Source organism: Brachyistius frenatus, unplaced genomic scaffold (genome assembly GCF_029030835.1).
Source record: "Brachyistius frenatus isolate BFR_SWC_R1_liver_20210118 unplaced genomic scaffold, ASM2903083v1 Contig_33, whole genome shotgun sequence".
Classification (NCBI taxonomy): domain Eukaryota; kingdom Metazoa; phylum Chordata; class Actinopteri; family Embiotocidae; genus Brachyistius; species Brachyistius frenatus.
The window spans coordinates 3,989,269-4,014,627 of record NW_027210632.1 but is presented as its reverse complement, the minus strand read 5'-3'; the positions used below and the strand labels follow the sequence as shown (position 1 = coordinate 4,014,627).

Sequence of the window (25,359 nt, the reverse complement as noted above, 5' to 3'; positions counted from 1 at the left end):
TGATAACACAGAGAAATGCCAGCATTCGTTAGGAGTCATATTTGTGGCCACCTGTTGAATCCAACTCCTCATTCTGCTCTCTTTTTGGTTCGTGCACTGCAAATAGCGACGCGTGTTTTGTTGCTCAGACAATGAGGACGCCGATGAAAGTGACTGAGACTAAACAGTGAATGTATAAAGTTTGGTGAGAGGAAAATCCTGCAGTTTCTGTGTTTCCTGGAGATGAAAGTTGTTGAAAATAAAAGGTTTTATTTGTTTTTTTCTATAATTTCCCCGCCGGCTTCCTCCTCGTCGAACATAAACAAGGCAGCTGTCACGCTGACTCTCATTGTTACCGGCGACTTCTGTAACAGAAAGCTGAAGAATGTTGACCAGTTTATATCCAGCTGAAGGCCTCTGCTGCCCAACTTAATGTCGCCACAGCTCCGAATAAAAGCAATCAGAAGAGACACAGAAACACAAATGTGTCGGATGCTTCCTCTTAAATATCTCTGGAGAGAGGATGGAAACACACATTTATACATATTTTATTCGGCTGAGATTTGGGAAATGATTGTAATTAGATCATCATTTTGTGTTATTGTCGAGCGGAAATTCCTCTTCCTAAGTTCAAAGCCAGATTTAGATATGGATTTCAACAACATGCCTTTTCTGTGTGTTTAAATTCGTCCGTCTTCGAGCTCCCCGTCTGTTTGTGTTTCATCTCCGGTTCGAAAAGAAAAACAACTTGACACACTTCTTCTTTCCCTCGTGGTAACGCAGTAGGTGTGGGTAGTGAAGTGGTCCTCGCATTGGCCCACAATGGCTCGCTGCACTTCTGCAGAGCCAGGTAACTAGGCAACAGCCCTTGCCGGTCGACGGAGGTGTTTTGTTTTTTTTGCAGAGGATGCTGCGGGGAAGCTGTGACTTTTCGAGATCCTCCTCTTACGTCACGCTCGCAGTTGAAAGATGCTCGCCGAGCGGGGAGGACGAGGGGGCTTTCTTTTTTTGTTGGTTTTTTTTTTTTTTGCTTCGGAAAGGTTTTTAAAAAAAAAAAAAAAAATGTTTATTTATACGGAGAAGGAATCTCCTCTACCTGCAGTTTATCAGGAAATCGACTGACAGGCTGAGGTTTGTCATTTTCTTGGCCGTCCCCGAACTCCCAGCTCGCTCCCACGGAGCCGGGCCGCCTGCCATATGGTGCCGGACACGGTTGAAGTGTGCTGAGGGAGTTTCTGCCCAGAATTGGGTCACTAAAATTGCTGGCTTATAATTAGGGATGATCAACTCTCTATTTACCTTCCTATATTCCACCATCTTTAGACTTTAGCGTTAATGAGGTAGATCCATCAGCTTAAATGTGTTTAATATGCAGAAAGGGTCTCCCACAGGCTGTGAATAATAGATTGTATTGGTTCCACTGGGGATTATTCACCATACGATGATTGCGGAGTGGGCGTAGTTTACGCACTTTTATGTGTGACATAGCGTGGAGTTGTTTTCCATCCATCTGTTTTGTTTTGTGTGTTTGTTAGTTTTAATGAAACTTAAGTGAACGATCCATAAGTGCAGGTCAGAGTTATGCATTTTAATGAGCCGCCGTGTTGCCATCATCGATGTTACTGTACGTCGCGGGGAGGCTGAGTTTGTTTTATTTCTATTCTGGTTGACCTGCCCGGGTTTCTGCATCACCCGTGGGCCGAGTGAGAAGTGAACTTTATTTTTTTATCTTTTTTACTTCTCAGTTTCCTCGCCACGGCTCCGGCTGTGCGCGCTCCCCGTCTTGTTTGTGTTTCTGAAGGTGTGTGTGTGTGTGTGTGTGTGTGTGTGTGTGTGTGTGTGTGTGTGTGTGTGTGTGTGTGTGTGCGTGCATGCGTGCGTGCGTGCGTGTGTCTGTGTGTGTGTGTGTGTGTGTGTGTGTGTGTGTGTGTGTGTGTGTGTGTGTGTGTGTGTGTGTGTGTGTGTGTGTGTGTGTGTGTGTGTGTGTGTGTGTGTGTGTGTGTGTGTGCGTGCATGCGCGCGCTGAGAGTTCCTGGAATTGTCCGCATGTTTAATTCATGCAGGAGTTCATGTTTAAACCAGACTGTCTTTGTCAGGTCGACTCTTCCTCTTCCTCTTCCTCTTCCTCCGGCTCGCCCCGGAGCCCACGGCGTGGCAGGAAACGGGGCCCGGCGGGTCGGTTTGTGAAGATTTAAAGCAGAGCGCCTCGGTCGTGAAGCTTCACCCGATGCCTCCTCTGACTGCTCGTGACACATCTGTGCTGCTTCAAAACAGAAGCTCCGCCTCAAAGTCGCGCGAACAGACAAACTTTGCACTTAAGTGGCCCGGAGTGACGGAGACGGAGAGCTGTTTGACTTGGGGTTTTTTTTTACGTTTGAGAGATGTGGAGGCCGGAGTTTCGCTGCGGAGTGCTGCTGGAGTGATTATCCCGGGCGATAGAAATAGATCTGGGCACATTAGTGGCATCTGAAGCAGAGCAGATTGTAATTTAGGCTGATTGGATCTGTGAATATGAGAAAAAAAAAACTTTTTTCTTCACCTTTCAATCTTTCAAACAACGTTTGCCTGTAACTACGATACGGTTATCGTGACACAAATTATCTTCAAGTGGAGTTTAGGTTAACTCCTATCAAAGCATTTATCTTAAATATAAAGGTGTCCAATACGAAGGTTAATTACAAAACTTTTCTTGAAAGAGTGACCAAACCGATCAACTAAACAATAATATAAAAGCCTATTTACACTCTCAGTCGAGTTTTTTCTGCTTTGCACACACGTCCGGACTGTTGAAGCAACACCGAGGACAAACTGCAGCCAAACATGACGCCCAAGTTTGCTCGTAAGGAAATAGATCATTAATGTGCTGATTCGTAAATCAGTTCACAGAAACTATTGATGATCTGTATCTTTAAATGACTAACTCGGCGCGTGCAAATATTACAGTCAAATCATAATAGCACCTGTTTCGTCCATCTGTCTCCGCCGGTGTCCTCTGCAGCAGCTCTGCGCTCGACAGCGAACAGAAACAAAATGTAAATCCGGAGACAGATGAAGACAAATGAAGTCACGCTGCCCTTTTTGTGATTGTTTTTCTCTTTGTCAATTTGGAGATTCCGCGGTTGACAGCCGACGCACCTGCTACTGTGCAGTCACGAGCTGCCATTTCTGCTCCGTAATTGTCTTTTTTTTTTTGTAATGCTGGTGAGCTAATCTGAGCTGGAAGCAGCAGGACGCTGACGCGGAGGAAAAAAAAAACAGAATAATTTGGTGAATAATTTGAGGCTGTTTTCCATCTCTCGTTTCATAAGAGCACGTGTAGAGCCGTAGAGGCGGCGAGGGCTCTTTTCTTACCTGACGGTGGAGGTCAAAGGTGGCGGCAGAGACGCGGCTGACAAGCGAATTCCCCCCCCGTCACCGGCGATCCTGCGGGCGGCGGTGACAGTAAATGGCAGCCGGAGACGGTGTCCTGATGTGACACCCGCTGGAGCTCTGACCCAGGTTGTTGGGCGCCCCCTCCTCCTCCCCTCCCCCTCCCCCTCCCCCGGCCCCTCCGCGAGTCAGCACCACCCGTCACCATCCGCTGTCAGCCGAGAGCCTGACAGGCTGACAGGCTCCTTGTTGCTCTCCGGCTCCTTCGTACGGCCGAGTTACAGGACGATGCTGCCGTGTGGACGGCGGCTAAAATACAACAGCCTGAAGGTCTCGGATCATATCGGCGGTGCGATCCCTAAAAATATCCAGATTGTCCATCATCAGATGTCAGAAGGTAGACATGGATGGTGAATGAAGTAAATTTCACCATTAAAAAAAAAAAAAAAGCAAAAACGTGAAGAGAAAAACATAATTTGTGTCTTATTTATTCTGACACATTATATATATGATTACATCATCCACACAAGGCTGCAATACGTTTATTCATACATGAATTCATAGAAGAGGAAACGGGCTGTGAGATGTTGTATCAAATTGTTGTGTTGTTATTTTGGTTGGCTATTTACACATCAAGCAGGGAAACGGGTGAATCACCGGTAACGTATGTCATTTCGAGCGGGCTCTCAACTTAGCGTCGCTTTCTGGGCAGAAACGATACGGCGTCCCGCGTCGACGCCAACGGCATGGACAGGAAGTTGAGACGTGTCTCCAAACGTCTACTTTAAACTACTTAAATGAATAACGCTGCGCGGAAGAGTTGCTGCATGGCAACAGAAATGTCAGTCCTTGATTTGTTCCCCTGCCGTGTCATAAAAAACGATCCCGATAACTGAGTTGACTTGCGTATCTTTGGGGCAATTTATGAACTAATTTAACTCTGGTGGTTCCTGGACGCGTCGGTCTGGTGTGCATTCGCTCTCTTTAAAGCTTTGGTTTGGTTTCCTGTCGGCTCTGAATCACTGATTTGTGTCTGTCTTCTGTTTGCTGATGAACGAGAATCATACAGTTGATTTATCAGACCTGTTTTTCACAGAAAATAATGGCATGAAGCTGCTTGACGGAGCACAGTTTTAAAAAAAAAAAACAACAACGTGCTAAAAGATGCTAAAACGCTCCTTGGAGATACTTTAGAGAAGCACTCAGTTCAGTGATAATTCTCAGGCATTAATTATGAGATCCTTCAAAGTAAAAGACTCATTCATTAACAAACTCTGAAGTTAACAAAATAGAAATATGGAACTAAATTAAATGAACTCATCGAGCATTTCCCCCTGAATTTCAAGCCTGTAGTTCTTTGTTGTTTCCTGCAAAAGGAACCAGATAGTCTCTACCAACTGAGATCCGGGCTGGCAGTCTTATTAGCCTTCAGGTGGGAGCAGACAGGCAGCGATTCGGTGACCATGTAACTCCACTCCTCCCGTCATGTTCATGAAGAGCCGAAACCCGGCTTCAAGGCTCCGTCAGAGCCCAACGCTAAGCTCCTCATCTCTCCTTCCTCTGCCACCCATCAAGGATTTATCTCCTTTCAAACAGACCGCGAGCGGCGTGTCAGCGCTGCAAAGTCACGCAAGGGCAGCTGTCAGGAGGAGGAACGGGGAGCCGGTGCAAGTCTGATTCCTGATTTCAAAGCACAATATTCATGGCAAATAATCTACCTCTCCGCCTACCATGCTAATCTGACATGTGATACACTCGGGAGGGGCTTCTTCTTCTTTTTTTCTTTTTTTTTACTTAAACTAAATTCCCAAACCTTCCTCCGGTGAGACCAAGCTCAGCTTATAGAGGCTGTGAGGGAATAGACCTGACACACTCCAGCCTTCTTTGGGTATAATTACACCGCCAGGACTCAACCTCTCTGGCAGCCGGTTGTTCCGCATCTAGTCTCACCTGCTTTTAGTCGGTTCCTCTTCAAAGGGTGTTAAGAGGGGACTCGGGGTTACCGCCTGATTCCTGCAACTCAGGAGCGATAAGAAAGTCGCTGTGGAAAACAGGCTTACTGCTCTGCTTCAGTGGGTTTAACTTATTGAAGTCTGGCTGGCAGAAATTCAACTTGACAGTAAGAACATGTGGCTTTATATCACATAAACAGATCAATACGTGACCAGATTACAGTCTGTAAACATCAACAGTCACTCTTGACTAAACTGAGTGTTTACGTAACCTGAGCGTCACGTCTTGAACGGAGGGTACGAACACTGGTCTTGTTAAACTTTGTTCCCCCGACCATCCACCCCAACATCCTCTCTACAACTTCTGTGAAGTCTAAAAGTATTCAACGGCTGGAGGGAACATTGCAGAGCAGGCCGGTGTAACGGCCAAACGTGTAACACACCCGCAGAATTCACCAGCTCAGTCCGTGTCACGTGAAAAGCACACGCGTGTATGACCGAGGTCGAAAAGGGAGATCATGTGACGCAGGTCATGTTACATTACATTTCATTTAGCTGACGCTTTTATCCAAAGCGACTTACAATAATCATGTGTTGTAAAGAGTCTGAGTAGAGTCAACGCGGATTTCTTTTAAGTATCGTACACACATAATGTAACGTATTTAACTTCCGTAGGGTTACTGCCATAAATGTACTTATTCTAACCCAAATCATGATTTTTTTTTTTTTTCCAACTTAAACACTTGGTTCTTGGTGCCTAAACCACATGCATGTACTTTTCAGGCCTGGGCGAGGAAAAACCACAGACTGTTTACAGTCATGGACGTGTCTTCTGGGTCTGAAACAAAAAATAAGTGCAGAAGTGCCATGAAGTGCAAAAAACAAGACGGTGGTGGTGAGAAATGCCAGAATTCAGGCTTCAAAACGACAGCTCATAAACTGATGGGTGTCGTCATGATAGGATGTAATGTAGAAAATCTTGCAGTGGACTGATGTGTGTGTGACAAGCTTGTGTGAGACCAGGTGACAATGATCCAAACTAGAATGACATTTTCTACCAAAATAAGAGTTAAACTCCATCAACAACAAAAATCCTAAAAAAGATCCAACTATTAGTTGTCTGGTTGAGACGAAATCTAATGAAGACTTTTTCAAACCAACTTCACATTGTTGGACAAAAGACAGATTCGAATGCCACAAATGCACCTGGTGGGATTTATTGAGGACTTATTGTCCACGACAGCCAGGCACATTCGAACATTACAGTTAAATATGATGTCCACAAATCAAACCAACAGCTCGGAGCACCAACAAGAAACCCGACTGCTGCAGCATCTGGCGGCTGCAGCTGAGAATAATTGAACATAATTGAAGGGGAAAAAAAAAAACGGAGCACGGCGACTGTCTGAAACTTTCAGCAATATGAGCGTGTTCCTCACCGCAGGAAGTGAGGCGTAATAACACGACCCCACCTGAGTCCCTGAAGACAATGTGGGGGCGGAGGGGGTCGGGTGGTGCTGCGGTGATTTGTTTCTGCATGAAACCCACAGATGGAGAGAATGTACACTGCAGGACTTTCCTTTTTTTTTTTCGGTAAAGAACCACGTTAGAAAAGTTTTCAAACTGTTTTTAACGAGTGGAAAATACCCCCAAAAAATGGGTGAAATAATTTCACTCTTTCTTTGGAAAAGTGAAGTAGATTCTTCTTTAATCAAACTGAAACATAATGATGCAGTGAGTTTTTTTTTTTAGTTTTTTTTATCTGTTGATCCTCATATCAGTGAAATATTTATTCTTCATATTAGACTTTTTTATTTTAACTCCATAAGTGATCAAATATAAGCAGTTCTGAAACTCTGTCACTTTATTGAATTATTACATAATTCATTGAAACTTAGTAAAGAGCTTTTTTCCAATTCATAGCAACATAACTCATTTATTTATTAACCACAGAGCAATCTAACTACTTGATTTCAATATATTATTTTATCTTTTGCACAAAATTACATTTTAGATGTACAAATGCAAACGAGATGTTAATGAACCTGCTTTTATTTCGCTGTGATAAATGAGTCGGTCCACCGTGACACTGATTGGTTTGCGTGCCGCGTGTGCATAACCAGTAACCAAAATGCAATTAATAAAAGCTAAATTATTAATCAGATGGAGCAGCTGATTGTCTCGGAGATGAGTCATTAAGAACGTCTTCGTTGTCCATCAGTCCGGACGTCAACGTGTGCTCTGTATGTGGGGAACTTTTCATCCGTCGCAGCGTGACTTCTGCACACGCCGAGATGCAAAAAAAAAAAATCCGGCACAGCTTCGTTTCAGATTCCAGTCACTGCAGCCCTTGTTAACACAGATATTTTCTGTTTGTGTGCATCAGTGAGCTCATGTTTCCGCCCGTATTTGCGTGCGTGTGCGTGTGCGTGTGTGTGTGTGTGACAGACGTGATCAGACCTGCTGCCGGCCGTGACTCCTCCTCGGGGGTCGGTGCCTCTTCGGGGTGCACAGCAGTCAGGCGGTGTCACTGATACAGTAATTGCAGTAAATGCAGCCAGCTCGTATTCGTGCACTCAGACATGCTTTGTCACGTTGCGCCGACATCTTCAGAAGATGCTGACTCCTTTCTTTGCAGCAGTCCCCCCCCCCCACCCCACCCTCATCATTCCAACTAACGTTCCTGTGTCTGATGACCACGTTGCACATTTGAACTTGTTTCCTTCCACGTTAGACTTTAGTTTTTTTTTTTACTTTTCAGGAGAATTCAATGGAGTTCATCTCAGCAGTTTGTCTCTGCATGTAGGTTGTTTTCTCTATGTTTTATATTCAGAGATCTCCTGCCCACCTGTTAACTTAATATGCTGAAGTGCTCTAATGTTTTGTTTTTTTTGCTGTTAAAAGCTCCAAAACACTGACCAGCAACATTTCCTGTAATTTTCAGTGCATTCATTTAAGTTAGCATGCGTTTGGTGCATTTGTATGCACGGATAAGTGGGCATCATAGTCACCGCGGTTCGTCATCCCTCTCATGTCCTGTCTGTTTCCACTTTTAGTATCAGATAAAGGCATACAAATCATCTTAAAAACATGATAATGATGTTTTTCTCGCAGAGGACACACTCCACTTACTGTATTGTTGAGCTCGCAGGTTGTTCCGCCGTACATGGCCTTTAAAAGTTCCACAATAACAGCGTGTCTTCATACCTTTCTGCCAACAGCCCCGCAATGCGGCGCGACGTTATTTTTTTTTTGTAGAAGCCTTTATGGCTGTTCATCGGACTCAGCAGCTGTTCGTGTTGATGCAAAATAATGATGTCAGAAGTTTTCCTTTACGGCTCGCTGCAGAGTGAAGTGTTGTTATCAGGATCATTGAAACGGTTGCGCCGCGCAGGTGAAGTGAGGACAGGCAGAGCATTTCATATCTTTCATTTGGAAAAGAAAGTAAAGACGATGTCTCCTCTTCCTGCTCTCATCTCTCACCCGTTAAGAGTTTCGTATGCGTCATGTCTTCTATGTCGTTTTAACGGGCATTTTGTTTGTGTTGACAGTTCCTCCTGAACTTAACCTCAGTCAGGGATGAAATGTTTTCATATCCGATAGAGCAGTTTTCTCCTCTAGGAGGCAGAAAAATGCGTTTTCTCCCAGTGGAAACATTTATTTCAACAATGATTGAAATTACGCTGGTGTAAAACAACAAAAACGCACAGAAAGTGGTTTGTTTAGCGTCTTTCAGCTTGTCGTTTTGGTTGCATTGCCCACAACTCAATAAACACAGAGATATCGCAGCATTTAGTAGCTAAAAACAGATATTTCCGTCGGTGGAGACCAAACGCAGAGCTGAAACCCCGATTTCTACAGCGGCCGGAAACGCGGCTGCAAATGAATACTTCGGGCTGCACTGTTTTCTTTCTTCACGTCATTTGCACGTTTAATCACATGTAGCTGCTGCAGATGCTCCGTCAGACAGACGCACAGCAAACACCAGAGGGCCACGCGGGTAAACAAACCCCTTCCTCGGCCCCGTCTGCTCTCGTGTTCCCGGCTGGCTGTGTGCGGCGCCTGGACATATGGTGGCCATCTGGGTGAGCCCAGAGACGTCGGAGCATTGTGACTGGGTTGATGTTCGGGGGGCGGGGGGGGGGGGGCGTCACGTTAACCCTCTCGGCAGCGAGCGAGGGGGGAGAGGACAGACGGCCCACTGTTAAACTGCGAACAGGCTTTCACAGAAGAACTCTGTCCATCAGCCGTCCACAAGCTGTCACGCGTTGCACTTTCATTTCCGGGAATGGTCCAGGATTTTATCAGAGAGACGTCTGCAGCCCGAACGAATACGAGTCCGGGACCTCGTGATTGGTGCTCGTTTATGAGAGCAGCGTCTCCCCCGCGAGGACCTGGACATCATTGTCTGTCATCTTGTGGAATCAGTAAATCAGCTGGAAAAGCCTCCGATGTTCTTACTATTTACTCCGTCTGCACTTCACTTTTTAAATGCCCTCTGAGATTAACGCGACACAATCACAAGAGCTTCTTTTTTTTTTTTTTCGCATGGCGGTGGTGGTGTTAGTAGTTATCTACACATGAAGTATATATGGCGCAACATTAAGCTGGTATTATACTTTATGTTTCTGCGGCTACGCTACGATACGCGTGACATAAATTGTATCATCCGAGCGTTTACGTATGAACATCCACGATCTCTTTTTGATTGGAGTGCAACAAATTAATCTGCTAGATGCTCCAACATTTCCTGTATTTATCAAGTTGTGTGAAAAAAAAAAAAATAAAAAACTAGCTGAAAGAAGCTAAAAGAAACTAAGAGGAGCTGGGGGGGATTCAGGGGACTGAAGTTTTTTTTTTTTTTTTTTTCCCACCAGGTTAATTTCAATCACTGTTGACATAAAGATAGTATTCAGAGTGGATTTAGGAGTATTGGTGGAAACAGTAATGTCAGCTGCACAACAACAATGGCGGAGAGTTTTGCAGAGAAGAAGACAGCGTGTTATCACTAGTGTCACTTCTGGAGGTTATTTGGCGCTGATAGACACATAAAGCGAAGTGAGTCACAGCTATTTTTGTGTGCATATAAGTTACTGGAATTTGGAGTTTAAAGGTTTATCAGCCGAATGACTTCAATTCAAAAGTCATTTTGACTTTATGTTCAAAGTCGAGCGAGACTTAAAAAACTTTTTTGCCACACGAGTCTTTGAATTTTTCACCAGAGGTCATCACTTTGCTTCAGGCTAGGAAGAGACGGTGACTCCTCAGCAGGACGATCACTGCGAAGCTGCAATATATAAAAAAAAAAAGGATTTCCTGGCCTTCTGTCTCTTTCCTGTGCTCACATCTTCCCCACACATCAATCACTTTTACATTTCCCCTTTTCTCCTTTTCTACACGTCTGTCCGTCTCTGCATCCTTCAGCTTCATTGTAGTTCGTCCCCATTGTTCTTTCACAGTCTCTTGATCGTCTGTGTCGCGCTCCCGCTCTTTCACCGTCGGGATCAGAGCTCCGCGGCACCGCCGGGACGCGTGAAACCATCGGAGGCCGACCCTCGGGTGGGGGTGGTGGTGGCGGTGGCGCTGGCGGGGCGGGGGGGGGAGGGCTCCGGCCGGTCGCAGCTGCGTAACCTCAGCCGCCTCCCAACCTTCCACGACTGACTCGCGCTGCCCTGCGGCCCCGGCGACCTGCGAGCGCGCCGCGTGGTCACGTCAACCATGTCGCTAACCTTAACATCAAGACCAAGTCATATCGCCCCCAAATATGAAGCTGCCAGTCCAAATCTGCACCGACTTTTTGACTCGCGTCACAGCTATTGTTTCAGCTCGCAGTAGATTTTCATTTTTACAGATATGTCCAGAGGAGAGAGGACTGCTGCAGTCCATAGAAAAATTAGGTTTTTTTTTTTTTTTTTTTTTTAACTTCCCATATGTGGCAGAGATGATAGGTTCTTCATCGCTTCATTATCTGGAAGTGCTTTTTTTCTTATTAATTTCTGTTGTGTGTAAAATGTATGTGTAAATGTAGTAGCTTGTGAGGCCGCAAAATAATCAAATTCTCACCTTATTATGGCTGTGAGTTTACCATAATTCAATCAAAACCAATAACAAGTGTTTAATATTGTAAAAAAAAAAAAAAAACTCGTACGCGGCGGTTAGCGGACACCGTGTCTCGCTTTAAACCGGAGAACATTTTATATTCACTCCAACGCTCAAATTGCAGCCTGCGACACAAAGTTAGTTCGGCTTTCTGTGGTTTAGCCATTAAACAACATTAATAACCTCTATATTATTTCAAAACTATTTCACATAAAGTGCCTGCAGCAGTAGGGGAGGAAACATTTCTCACCCAAAATTGAACAACTTCGTGATGCTTCGCACGATTGCGAATCTGCGCACAGGTGTTTTATTTTGAAAATGAACTGGACGCTCTTGGTTTTCCTCTATCTGACTTCCTGCCCGGCCGACCTGCTCAGTTCACGTAATAATACTGTTTCTTTGTTTTGCTGCCGTGGTTGTTCTGTTTTTGTTCATTTTTACGCCGCCTGTGTTGGCGTGAAGGTCAAACTGCTCTCACCTCTGCTTTCACTGCTCTCGATGGACCGAGCAGCTCGGCACTTTTTCTGAACGACACTTTTAAGTTGCAGTAAAAAGATGTTGACGACGGAAAAAAAACCAAACAACAACACTTCCGTACAATTTTAACATTTAACGTCACGTTTCTGCACGCGCAGCTTTTTAATTACCCGCCCACACATTCGTTTTCAGTACTCGTTCGGGGGAAGTTACCGTAGGAGGAGCGACGCTGCGGGGATTACATCATGTCAACAAGCTCTGTCAACAATTACAATGAATATCGGTGTAAATTCTCCCGCCGTGTCGAGTGCAACAGAACTAGCGGGAGAGAGAGAGAGCTGTCAATCAAACACAGTGTGTACACGCAAAAGCAAATGTCTTGAGAAGACGTCTAATGAGTTTCAATTTATTTCAGGGCCCTTGACACAGTAAAGTCCTCACAACAGAGGTTTACAAGATTATACAGAGGAACCCAACAACTCAGCAATTCCCGCATGAGAAGCTGGGAGGGAAAACTCCCCTTTAACAGGAAGAAACCTCCGACGCGCCGGGCTCAGAAGTGGGCGGGTTCACAACCAGTTTCTGACTTTGTCCAAATAAGTTGTCTCTTTTGTCTTCTAAATATTCAAACTGTTAAATAAATCAAGGAAGTTAAGCGCATACATTTGAATAGTACAAGCGTGTTCTTCAGTTAAAGCCCTCTACAGTAGTTCTGGGGGGTTTACACTAGAAGTTATTAAGCAGTAAATATAGGTTTGTGAAATCGGGCCCGAGCAGCTGCTGCAGAAAAGGGGTTAACTCGCATCTCGGCGTCTCATAAACAACCTCCATCTGCTGAGAGAGGCTGAGAGAGGCAGCCCAAAAATGTGGAGAAATATTTGAGGTGGACATGAATTTCCTTTTCTTTTCTTTTTTTTTCTACTTTTTGTACGTTTACATGATGAAATTACTTGTAATCAGGCAGGTTGCTCGGTCCTGTTGTCAATTCTGTCTTCTGTCAGGCTGCTGGTGCTTTAGAGGAGATGAAAGGTGGGTTGAAACACTCGCGTCGTCCCGGAGGCTGTTGTAGGAACTTTGACAGATGCTTCTCTTATTCCTATAGATTCAATAAAAAAAGCCACAGACTGTCTCCCTTCCTTTAGTTGTGCTGCAGAACCAGACATGCCGCGGGAGGTGGGGAGGGGGGGGGCGGTGCGCGTCAGCTCTCGTGGCATTATTTTTTTTGGAAGGATTATGCGATCGACAAGCCCTCCGATTTTTTTGTTTTTTTTTTGTGGGGGGGTGGGGGGGGGGTTGTTTGACTTCCACCGACTGATGTGGCGCGAGAATCGCCCCGCTGAACACGGAGAACAGATCAGGTGTTGTACAGCAGGGCAGCATCCCTAATGTGAAGTCGTTACCCTTCCCGCGGGGCACGCCACCCAAATGTCAACATCGTTCCTCGCCAAATTAGAGACGTGTTCTATTTGGGTTCGCGTGGCGGCGGCGGCGGCGGGGGGAAATGGAGGCTGCATGTATCAGTCCATCTCTTTACACCTGCTACACTGTGAAATGAAAAAATAAATATGAAAAAAAAAACAACACCAGAGGTGGATTCCCGCTGGGAAATCCCAGAGGAGAGAGAATCCTCCACGCTGTTGGAGAAGGTGTGAATGCGTGGCTTCCTTGAAGCTGACCATTAAATCAGTTTATAGCTGTAACGCAGCTCTTTTGGGAGCGGGAGCAGGTGAGATGTTGAACACAGAACTTTTTTATTTTTGGGATGAAGACAGTGGTTTGATTTTATTACGGAGTCCTTTCACCCCGTGGGAACTTTTATAAAAAAAAAATATTTTTTTTAAAAAAGGACCTTAAAAAACAGCTGATCTGCTCTCTGTGTTCAGCGGGATGTCGAATCGCTGCATCGGTCTGTGTAATGGAAATTAAAATCCAATCCGTCCGCGGCGCCGTCGATCCGGTCATTCTTCTGAAATGCCGTTCGGTTGTAAACACTGTGAGGAAGCCTTGCGAGATTGGGAGTTTTTCCTTCCAACGAGCGCACATTTTTCAAAGCCGAATATCAATCATTCAACGCGCGGATTCCTACTGTTGTTTTGCCTCCGCGCCGGCGAAGGCTACAGCCATCCGGTTCTTGTGAACGCGGTATCGCAAGGATGCCTCGAGGTGAATTCTTCCAACCTGGCAAAAACATTCACTCAACACCTGGGATGAACTGAGTAGATTTTGAGGGGGGAAAGGTCAAAGGTCGAGGCCGCCGTGACCTCGATTCTACACGTTCATTTGAACATGACATCTCAGGAACGACGGCGCAGAACTTCTTCGAATGTGACGCGGTCGTTCACTTGGCCTCAAGGATGAACTGGCTAGAGGTTGGTGGTCAAAGGTCAAAGTTCAAGGTCACTGTAACCTCGTGTCCCTCTCATCCGTCTGTCCCGTTATTGTGAACGCAATATGTCAAAAACGCTTCAAGGGAATTTCTTTAATCTTGGGGGGGGGAAATATTCACTTGGTACCAATGATGAACTGATTAGGTGTCGTGGTCAAAGGTCAAAGTTCAAGGTCTTCTCTCGTTGAGTTTGACCAAATGGAAAAAGAAGCCCGTTTTACACAAAGATCCCGGCGACTGCTGTAAAGAAGACCCATCGTCACACCGGCTTTTTCCATTTTTAAATTTTTTTTTTTTTTTTACACTGGAACCAAACAAAGCTGGCGTGATGCTGCCTGAGTGTGTTGCTTTAGATAGCTTACCGTGTCGAGGAGAGCCAGCACTGCAATGATTTGGCCGCGTGACCACCTCCACTGCCGGCTTAAACGACGAGGCTGAATCGCGGCAAAACAGTCCGTCCCCGCAGTTATTGTTTCCACCTGTGTTCAATACTGTAATAATCTCTTTCCTCCTGTGCCACATCGTTGTTGATCCCGTGCTCTTTGTTCCAGCGTTTTTCGAGGTGATCCGTGAATCCTCTTCGTGCGCTGACCTGTGGTTGTTTCCGGTACCGTTGCCCGTTATCTGCTCTTTTGGTTATTGGACTGTTTGGAAACAGTTGGTTTTTTTGGAGCCCTCTAGTTGATGCTTTTGCCCTTTTTTTGAGGGGGTGGTGGGTTGTTGTCCAGATACCTGAAACCGTGTCAGCAACACCCCCGCCTTAAACAGCCTGTAGAAAAGAGGTCTTCCCCTCCTATCAGAAATGTTGCTTCCCAAACGGGAAGATTTTTTTTTTTTTTGTAGCTGGTTGTGTAACTTTTTATGGATTTTATTTTCCTCGCTCTTTTTGAAATATTCTGCTGAAGGCTGCACCTTAAAGTAAACTTCCCTCTAGAATATTTAAACAGTATAATCAGCTAAACCTGCTCCTGGATCATCAATAGTGTATTTAACAGTATTAAAAGAGAGAAAATTCTTAAGTTTAAAGATGATTTTTTTTTTAAATTTTGTTGACGAACACTCTTTCTACTGCCTTTCTTTTTTCGTGTCTGTTTGAAGTACGACTTCAGGAACGCGTAGATGTTTGTGTGCTTGCGTTATCGTTTTCAGACCACTTCGTGCTGACCCTCTTTGACGGCACTTTTTTTTTTTTCCCTCCTTGCCGTCCCCGGCTCGTTACACGCCGGCCTGATGTATGTGCTTACGTCTGATCGCATTACGCCGCTGTGCGTCTCCTCGCCCCCGGTGATCGGGATGAGTCAGGCAGCTCCATTGAGAACGACCTCGCGTGGCGTCTCATCCGGGGGAAGGCCGACCACCCGCTTTGAATATTTAACATCTGCACAAAGCAAACAGCCGGCCCACCCACCCACCCACCGACCGACCGACCGACCGACCGACTGACTGACTGACTGACTGACTGACTGACTGACTGACTGACGGACGCCATCCGAGGCACAAAGAAAGTTGTGCGTTGGTTTAATTCGTGTCACGACAAACGCCGCATGTTTCAAGATGTAAATATAGTAAAGCATCTGGCGCGGCACCCGCAATCCATCTGGCTTGGCATGATAAAGGTGCCCGAACGATGAAGGATTAGTCTCCTCGTGATGATGCTGCGGCTTCATAAAGCAAAACAACCCATAAAAAATTGACACATCACATTCATGTTTTTGTTTTTGTTTTTTGTTTTTTTTTGCAAGGGTGTAAATTATGATGCAGAACGTGTACATGTATCGTTGGCTCCAGTTTTTTTTTTTTTCTGATGCTGCCGGGTGCTTTACTGGCAGCGGTTTCGGCACAGGACCAGAGAGCTGTTTCGGAAAGCCATCTGGTGCAGCACCTTTTGCCCCCCCCCCCCTAAAAAAAAAAAAATAAATATGTCTCTCGCGATCGGTAATTGCTGTCGCGCTACGAGTGAGGCAAATTAATATTCTGGTGGGAAAGTTTAGAGATCGTAGTCATCAGGGAGATACAGGAGGGGGGGGAGGGTGTCATCGCCCTTGTTAACCTGCAAACCTCTGTTCTCCGCTGCAGAGGGAGTGCAGAAGCAGACGGGTTGTTTATTGGAGAATGTTAGTCTGGTCTGCTTGACTCTGTGATCCTGTATCTGGCTGAGGTCTGACCCAGATCATTGTATTAATAAAGGAGCTCCCAGAAAGGCTTTCCCCTCTGTGTTCTTCTGTTGTCGGTAGTTGATTATTTCTTTTCAACAGCCAGCGGTGGAAAGTAACAGTGTTTGCCCAATAACCTATAAAGGTTAGGCAAGTTTAGTTGCATAGCACATTTCAACAACAGGGCAATTCAAAGGGCTTCGCCTAAAAACAGTAAAAGCATCAAAACATCACGCAAAAGAAAAAGACATTTAAAAACAGTGATTAAAACATTAAAGTAAAAGGAACAAAGATGAGCTAAAATAGAATAAAAGTTATGCTGCAGTGTAAGATATCAAAAGAATACAGAAATAAGTTGCAGCGTAGTGCAAGAAATTCATCAAGATCCTCAAATCTGGTTCAATGAAAATGGAAATATTCACATTTTGAAAGGCACAGTTGCCATTTTTGCTCAAAAAGTGTTGAATCGATCATCAAAATCAATTTTCTTTTGGTCAGCTGATTGATTAATTGAATAAATTCTGCAGCTCCAGTGGTGACACCAGTACGGCTGCAGAAATGTAACACTTCAGAGAGGAGGACTGCAGTGATGCATCTCCGAATATGCAAATGAGTTGGCAGGAGAAAGTCTATAAACAAGCAGCGAGAGTCAGAGGAAGGAGGGTTTTTTTTTTTAACAAATGAGCAAACGCTGCAGAAATAATTCCGAGTGAAGACATCTGTATGTGTTTTCATGCTGGGTACATTTGTTTGTTGTGATTTATTAATGAAGATGTTTATTCACGTTAAATTGGAGGGACTGGATTTCTTTTTAATAGGTTCGAAGGAAAAAGAGTTGATCACTCGAATGCTAACGAAACGGATGAAACATTCATCGGGTCAGTGAGCAGCAGCCGAAGACTACGATTAAAAAAAAATGTTTGAACTCACGAAAACATAGTTTGAAGTACAGCGCACTTAACCACCGACGCTGGTCCCTGATTGGTCCGTCCCCACGAGTGACTGAGCAATAGTTCGGTGGAGCCAGGCTCAGTTTTGATGACAGCATAACAAAAACAATGCAAACGACGATAGAGGTTTGTAGTGAATTCAGACCCTGCCTCTGGACACGTTCAAACTGCAGATATGTAACTCCTCAAAAGCTGAGAGTACGTTAAAAATGTGTAACGATGAATTATTAAGCCTGAACACCGCGGCCATAAATACACAATGGGACTGCACACAATGTGGTTTTGTCCACTTTCCCTGCACTTCTGCCCTCACCGCTGTGAGCTTCCACCAACAGCTGGGTCACGGATCCATGAGTGACATTTGCAGTTAGCCAGTTGGGTCAACCATGAAATCATTTTGGCCATTTTACCGCTAATGTGGTGCGAGTCCCCAGTACATTCATTCATTATTGATGAGAGAATAAATCTCTGTGGTGTAGTAGTTGCAGCAGTTACCCGACTGAATCGGCCCCCTTCTGATGAGATGCTTTTTTTTGTTGTTGTTATACGCCTGGTCATTGGTGTGTGTGTGTGTGTGTGTGTGTGTGTGTGTGTGTGTGTGTGTGTGTGTGTGTGTGTGTGTGTGTGTGTGTGTGTGTGTGTGTGTGTGTGTGGGGCTCTGGGGCTTAAAAAAAAAAAACAGTCACTGTCAAACACTCAGTTGCACAGTTTTTTTTCTTGTGTATGTGCTTTCCCTACAGTAAACTAAAAAAACTAAAAAAAAAAAAAAAAAAAAAAAAAGGCTGCTTTTTCCAGCTCCGCCAATCCAAGCGCTGTTAGGCAGCAGTCGCCTGTTGCCATGGTAACTACCTGTTAATATTCCAGATGAGTTTTCTCGCTGACAGGAGGGGGAGACGGGGGGGGGGGTGGAGGGGTGGGGGTGCGGGTGGGGAGCACCGGCTTCTCGCTACAGGAAATCGATTGGACATTCCTGCAGAAAATGGAGGGGCGGGAGGGGGCGGGAGGGGGGAGGGGGGCTGAGACGTGCGGTCGGCACGAGGCCCGCGATACCTGGGATGTTTCGTACCTTCAAAGTGACCTCGTCGACCTTGAAATGTCACTTAGAGGCTCAGTGCATGTCGCATATTGCAGATCAAATTGTCGTGATTGGGATAAAAGCTTTAGTTCTTGTGGCATGATTGTTTTTTTGTTTTTTTCCTTAAAGTGTTTTTTTGTTTTTTTCGAAAGGAGAGTGTTCAGAGGTCGAGCATTAAGCTATTTTAGGTTTCTTTGCTCCCGAGTGGAAAAAAAAAAACAACCAATCAGGCAGCGATCAACTGTCTCATATAAAAGGATGGCATTGATCACGAATCCCATCATGCCCTGGACTTCATCTCAAACAGTCCAGACAATTCCATTTTCCATTTCTCTCATTAAAGAACCTCTTTAAAAGAAAAAGAAAATTTAAAAAATGGTGCTTTTCTCGTGGAAGAGGCAATAAAGTCTGAACAATGAGTTATTAATTACACACACAGGCTGGTGAAAATAAGACAGTCAGTCGATCAATCAGTTGGCTGATCAAAAGAGAATAATTGGTAATTTTTCAACTATAAATGCCCAAAATTGACCTTTTCTACCTTCTCAAATTTTGAGATCTTTTTCTTTTCTCTGCTTTATGTGATAATAAAACAGACAATCGTTGATTCGTGTGAAATTTATGATTCATTTTCTGTCTTTTTATCCTTTCCAACTGAAAGACCGAATGATTAATGCAGAAAATGATAATCGGAGTAATTGATGATGATCGTCAGCTGAAGCATTATACATTTGCATAGCTGTAGTGCTGCCAATTTTGGGGGATTTTTTTTTTCCGGTCTTTTTATCCGCTCTCGTTTTCACTTTTAGGATCACTGTATTACACCGTTAATACAAACTCTACACTTCCTGTATATGTTTCAAATTAAAAGCCCTCAAGAGGTTTAGTAGACTGAAACCTTGCACTTCTTTAACAAGGCTTTTATTTTTCTGAAACGTTTGCAGGAACGTGTTGTGACTGAAATTGCTCTAAATATTTATTTTGTTGACTTAATTCAATTAAAGCAATAGAAATATACACTATTAACGTATTGTATGTAAAATTGACCAGTTTACAGTATGCAACCTTACAAATGAAGCCACAACTCAACGTTGCGTGTGAATGTATTTAAACAAAATAGCCCCACACCATATCTGGAGTTAATATCAGTATTCTGAGGATTTTTTTTTTTTAATTTTTTTTTTTGCAAAACAGAAGTCAGACAATATGAGTGTAACTTTTTTTTACATGTCAAATAAAGTAGGATTTTTTTTTTTTACCAGAACTCAATAAAGAGGTGGAGTGAGGCATTGCCTCTGGCTCAGCGAGAAACCCTAACAGGGATAACAAGACCTTTTTGATTAATGCACAGATACAGAAATGTTTTCCCCCTGGTGTTTTCAGGGAACAAGTGTCTGCTGCAGAAAAATAGCTCCAATTCAAAATATGTTAAGGTGTGCCATTAAACCAGCAGTTTTTTCTGAAAGCTCTGTGCAAAACACATCGTCACCTGTGAAAGCGGTACGGCGCCTCTGAAGTTCTAATAAAAATCTGTTTGATGCCTGTTGGACTTCAAATTCATCTCCCTCTGTGGATGTAGTGGATTCAGAAGATCCTTGAGATGTCTGTCTCGGGTAGTCGGGCCTTTGAACCTGATGTCATGTGTCCCTTTCAGCCGAAAGCTGCGGCATGAAGTCTTTTTCAAAATCCTCTGAATAATATTTTATTGCTTTTCTATCATAAAGCGAAGAATCGGGCTTTTTCTTTTTTCCTGAGTTCTTTTCAGAGCCGGCGCTTTGAAAAAAAAAAAAAAAAAAAAAGAAGAAAAGGTTTTCAACTTTCAAAGACAAACCTGTCAGGTCATGCTTACATTCACCTCCATCAAGGTTCAGTAAACACTGTGTCATGATTTGTGAGAGGGTTTCCAGTGTCTGCTCCACTAAACTCTCACAGGACAACCCGCAGGGAGACTTCTGAATTTTTCTCGGAAATTTTAGAACAGGTAGATGTGAGATTTGGGGGTTTGCATAGTGGAAAGGGAAGTGCTTGAACTGTAGTTATCTAAGTAGTTTTTTTTGTTTCCGTTTTTATGTATAAATATATAATTTCTGAATGCTTTTGTGAGCCCAATAGCTAAATACAGAGCTAGGAGACTCTTAACTGAGCATAAAGTCTTGAAATAGAGGGAAACATTTTACAAAGCGCTGTTTAAAGATGAAAAAATATGCCAACCAACACTTCTAAAACTTACACAAGAAATAATATGCTATTTATTTAATTTTTTTTTTTTTAGGTTCGCCGTTTCCTGCGTCCTGCGGTCTGTATTCTGAGTTGAGATCATTTTAACTGTCTGCAGTCTTGAGCATCACATTTAACTCTCAGATTTAAGAGTGACATTGATTTAAAAAGGAAAACACATCCTTTTAAGCCAAACTATTTCTTCCGGGAGTGTCAAGTTGGAAATACTTCATAAAGTTGAAAAGTACGATCGGTTGTAGGCTAATATGAGCTAATTGTTGCTCTCAGTGTCCCAGAACACAGAGCTGAGTGGGAGCAGGACAACAATTTTAGTTTTTCTTGTTGGACCATTGATCTACACATTTTCACAAACTATTTGGTTCTTGAAGCTTGTTGATGTAGTTAATACTCGCAGGGTTAGTTTGTAAGCGACCGTAGCTTACGTGGCTCATAGGTCATATTAGAGATGAATTAGTCCGGCACTTTATTTTGAGGACTATATTTAATGAAGACTTCCAAAAAAAAAAAAAAAGGAATAAGATAGCGGTTTGATAACAGTGCGAAAGATCATTGGCTTAGCTCTGTGGCTAATGGGACAGCAAGTTTGCACAGTTTATTCAAATGATATCCTCCATGGACCGGTTCACACTCCAACAGAGGAGGTTGGATCTCAAATGTGTGTGGTTTCTTCTTACTCAAATATTAGACTCCATCTTACTGAGCAAGATTCATTTATTGTACCAAAGTGACCATCGGAGTTACATTTCTTTCTTGAAATCCATTTTAAATTCACCAGGCTCATGTAAACATCAAAAATCTGGCTGAAAAGTCGCTTCATTACCACAGCAGCAGCTGTGCGCTTTAAAGCGGGATAATAAAAGACTTCAGGGTCTTTGTTCTGTATTTTCAAACTGTTTTGATCTCTGGGATTTCTTTTCTTTATGTTTATTCCTCTGCTTCTCTGCAAAATGACTTTTCTCAAACCTTTCTCTGGAGCGATTTCCTCCCATACAGACAGCTGTTGTGGCCCTTTACAGCTCAATATTCTCTACATTATTTATGATGACTTGCATGAGCGGCAGTATTTCTGCGGCGATGACTCGGGGGATTTCGGTAGCTTTAAAGTAGTCTTGTCCCCGTGACCCAGTCTCCTTCTTCATCTGCCCGACAGCAATAGAGATGAAGGAAGCCCCCAGAATAGAAAATGCAGGTCATATCTGTTTATCTGGGATTAGACTGTTTCTGGAGAATGCGTACGTGTACCGCTGAGCTCATCCAATTGCCTCGAGGTCACGGAAAGATGTGGTTGAAGTGACACAGAATTATGAGGTTATAAAAGACGCTTCAGACTCTCATGTTGCTTGTCATTTATTAACCAGACGGTCGTTTCGGCGTCCCTTCTTCCCTCCATCTTTTTGCCTTTTTTGTTGTTGTTTTTTTTGTCTGCTGGTCTCCGTGGGACCAAGCTGGCTTCTTTCTCACCTCTGATATTTATTACACAAACATCACCCAGGATCAAATATTCCTACTTTTTTTTTTCTTTTTTTCTTCAATCCACAGAAACCAAGTGTTGGTGAGAGATAACATGTAACGTGAGTGGGAGGTGGGGAAATAAGAGAGAGCTGCAGACTTGTTTATATGTCTTGATCTGACAAGATGAATAATTCAGCGATGGCGCTCCAGGACTATATTAAAAGAATAGTTTGGGCAGTGGGGAGAGACAAAAAATGGGAGGAGATGAAGTGCGGGCGACAATGAAGATGGGACGACTCGATAACGGAGAGAACTGTGAATTATTCAAACCCCCCCAACCCCAAAAATCTCCAGCGGAGGAAGGCGTGAATGCCAGTGTGGTTCAGGTGATTAGAGGACACCGGAGAGATTTCTCCGCTTCACTGTGGGACAGCAGATAGAGACGGACTGACAGCTTCCTTTTCACCCCGAGGCCCGAGGAATCCCTGCTTTTCTATTTGCCGTCAGGCACGCTTGATTTATTCTTCCAGAACTTTTAACTTTCTTTTGGGCTTTGCTTTCCCCAGACATTTGCGGCGCCGAACAAATTGCAGCAAGGCAAAAGTGATATGCTGTTTACTCTGCACTGTCACAGACTCTTAAAAAATTCCCTGAGTCCCTCTTGATCCCAAATCCTTTGCTTAGAAAAACATGCAATTTAGCAATATAAAGTCCCGTGATCAGGTGTTGAATCATCTTTATTCAAGAGATTTTCTGTACATAATCCCTGCGAGAGATATAATTACAAACATTAAGCTGCTTTAATCAGTAGTTTTAAATCAACAAAAAGTATTTTTACGTAAAAGAAATCGCTCTTCCAGTAGAAATCATCTAATCTTGTAGTTCCTCTCAATCTTTGAGCCCCTTTTAATTCATTGTTTTGGTTTTAAGGCCCACAGATGCAACAAGCAGCTGACTTCAGTGAAAAAACTTTCGATTAAATGTTCACCACCAAACAGGTTTTGAAACTATCTCAGTGGAGATTTAGCAGGCAGATGTTTTCCTCAGGAGTTGGTGGGTGGCAGCTTAGATTCACCAGGAGTCCAGGAACACAACTTCAAATCTATGCTGATGTAATCTTTTAAAAGCATCTGTTAGCAAACGAGTTCACAACATTTGATGTTTAGAGCTTGTTTCCGACTCATGTAATTTCAAAACTAATGCTGAACTCAAACCTTTGACATCACAGTATGCTGGAGAGAAACTAGGCTCTTTGAGATATCATTCGACTGCATTTAAAGGAGAAAGTGCTCCTCTGCACTTCTACAAAGTATCTGTATCATGGCTTTGCTTATCTGTTTTCATGAAATGTAAATGTCTTTTGTGTGTCTTTTCTAAACATAATGAACTGTACAAATGAGGCTAAGGGTGCACACCATTTCATAAATGGACACTGCTTTTGTGATGTCATCCGTAAGGTTTCCTGAACAGCAGCTTTGAAGCTGAGTTCCAGGTTATACGTACCTTTAGGCTTTAATACAACTCAAACGGGTAAGTTATCTAAAAATTCACAACCGTGAATGAGAAAAGAAACTGGAGACCAAAAACGTTTTTTGTATCAGGCTGTAAACATGTTTGTTTCTGTTCTAAAGTTGCATCTTAAAATCAGCGTCTTTGGGGATTGACTAGTTTTTAGAGCCTCAAATGGCCATTCGAGGAACTGCAGTTTTTGGCACTCGGCTTCATTTTTTCAGTCGAACAGGTTGCTGCTTGGTGCACACTTGAAGGCATTCAAAGTTGCACGTAAAAATAAGCGACTGTAACAACTAAACTACAACTATTCACACTTTAACATGGTTGGATGATACATTTAAACGATGAGACAAGCTCTTCTTTTGGAGCTCAATGAGGCCCTTAGCCTTTAAACTGTTCTGGGTCAAATCCTAAACCAAAATCTGTTTAAAACCAGTAACCCTTTAAAAACACTGGCACTCTGTGAGATATCCTCCACTGGGACCACTGTGGTGGCCTTGGAGTTCAAGCACTGGCCGTGAAGCCCAGCATGAACCTTTTTTGCATGTCATTCCCCATCTGTCTCTCCTCATGTCGACTATTAAAAGCACAGAAAAGTTTCTCCACAACACTTAAAACCAATCAAAAAACTGTCAGCACTGACTTGGGAATTTGCAGGTCAAAATGTACCTATGGAGCATTACTAATTAATGGCACTAAATGTGATGGAAAGTGAGTTTTCTTGGGGGGGGGGTGTCTGAGTTACGTAAAACCATTTCAAGAGCATTAAAATGACAGTAATTCAGTGTGAAGCAGCTCCTAACTACACCTTGAAATATACTCATTTAAATGCTGTTGAAATGGTAATTACAATTATTTAAAATAAAAATAAAAAGTTCCCAAAGTGGTTTTCACTTCTCTGCAAATCATTAGTTTCTGGGGAATCTTTTTACTCCGGAGACCCAAACCAACCATTTTTTGTTTGAACATCACATATTTCACTGGAGGAATTTCATTTCTGGACACACCCTAAAAGCTCAGTGGTTAAACAGCAATGGGAAAAGTTGTTATGATAATTATTAGAGGCTCTAAAAAAAAAAAAAATTGGGTCGACCTCCCCGGAAAGGCTGTGGGAAGAAGAGGGAAGCGAGACTTTGACGGGGGAATACAGGAATTCCTGGGCTGTACACTGTGGGAAGAGGACGTGGTGGGAGGAATCTGGAGCTGGACAACTCCCTGGCCTCCTTTTCCTACTGAGGGGAAAACTCCTCCAAAATGAGCCTGCTGCTCTGTGTCCACTGCATGGGTCTTTTGTCTTATGTGCTGGCAACCAAACACAGACAAATTGACCAAGTTCCTCTATGTTGTAATTACTGTTTGCTGAGTAATGGCGTATCCCACTGCGGCGTGTCATTAGGATTAGCGCTCGGCGCGGTGTCGTTCTCCATTCTTCTGTAGCAAAAAAACAAAAAAAACAACAACAACTCAATATCCAATCTGTCACGAGTTATGCCACAGCCAAACAAAGCCTGGCTGCAGTAACAGCACCTAAATGGATTAAGTCTCGCCAGCCAAACATAATCTGCTGCACCTTGTTTGCGGGGCGAAAAGAAAACCAGCGAACACACCTGCGATTATAACAAGATGTTATGTAAAAGGACAATGCACAAGCTCGCACTTTGGATTCATGACTTTGAAGTGGCTCGTAGCATAATTGGCTAAGTTATAGTTCAAGTTA

At 43.6% G+C, this 25,359-nt stretch overlaps 1 protein-coding gene across 3 annotated transcripts in view; it reads left to right on the top strand.

Moving 5' to 3' along the window:
• Positions 1–25,359, top strand: part of LOC138621995 (ankyrin repeat and BTB/POZ domain-containing protein 3-A) — a 160,608-nt gene that overhangs the window by 83,116 nt on the left and 52,133 nt on the right. The gene's annotated exons all lie outside the window — the stretch shown is intronic.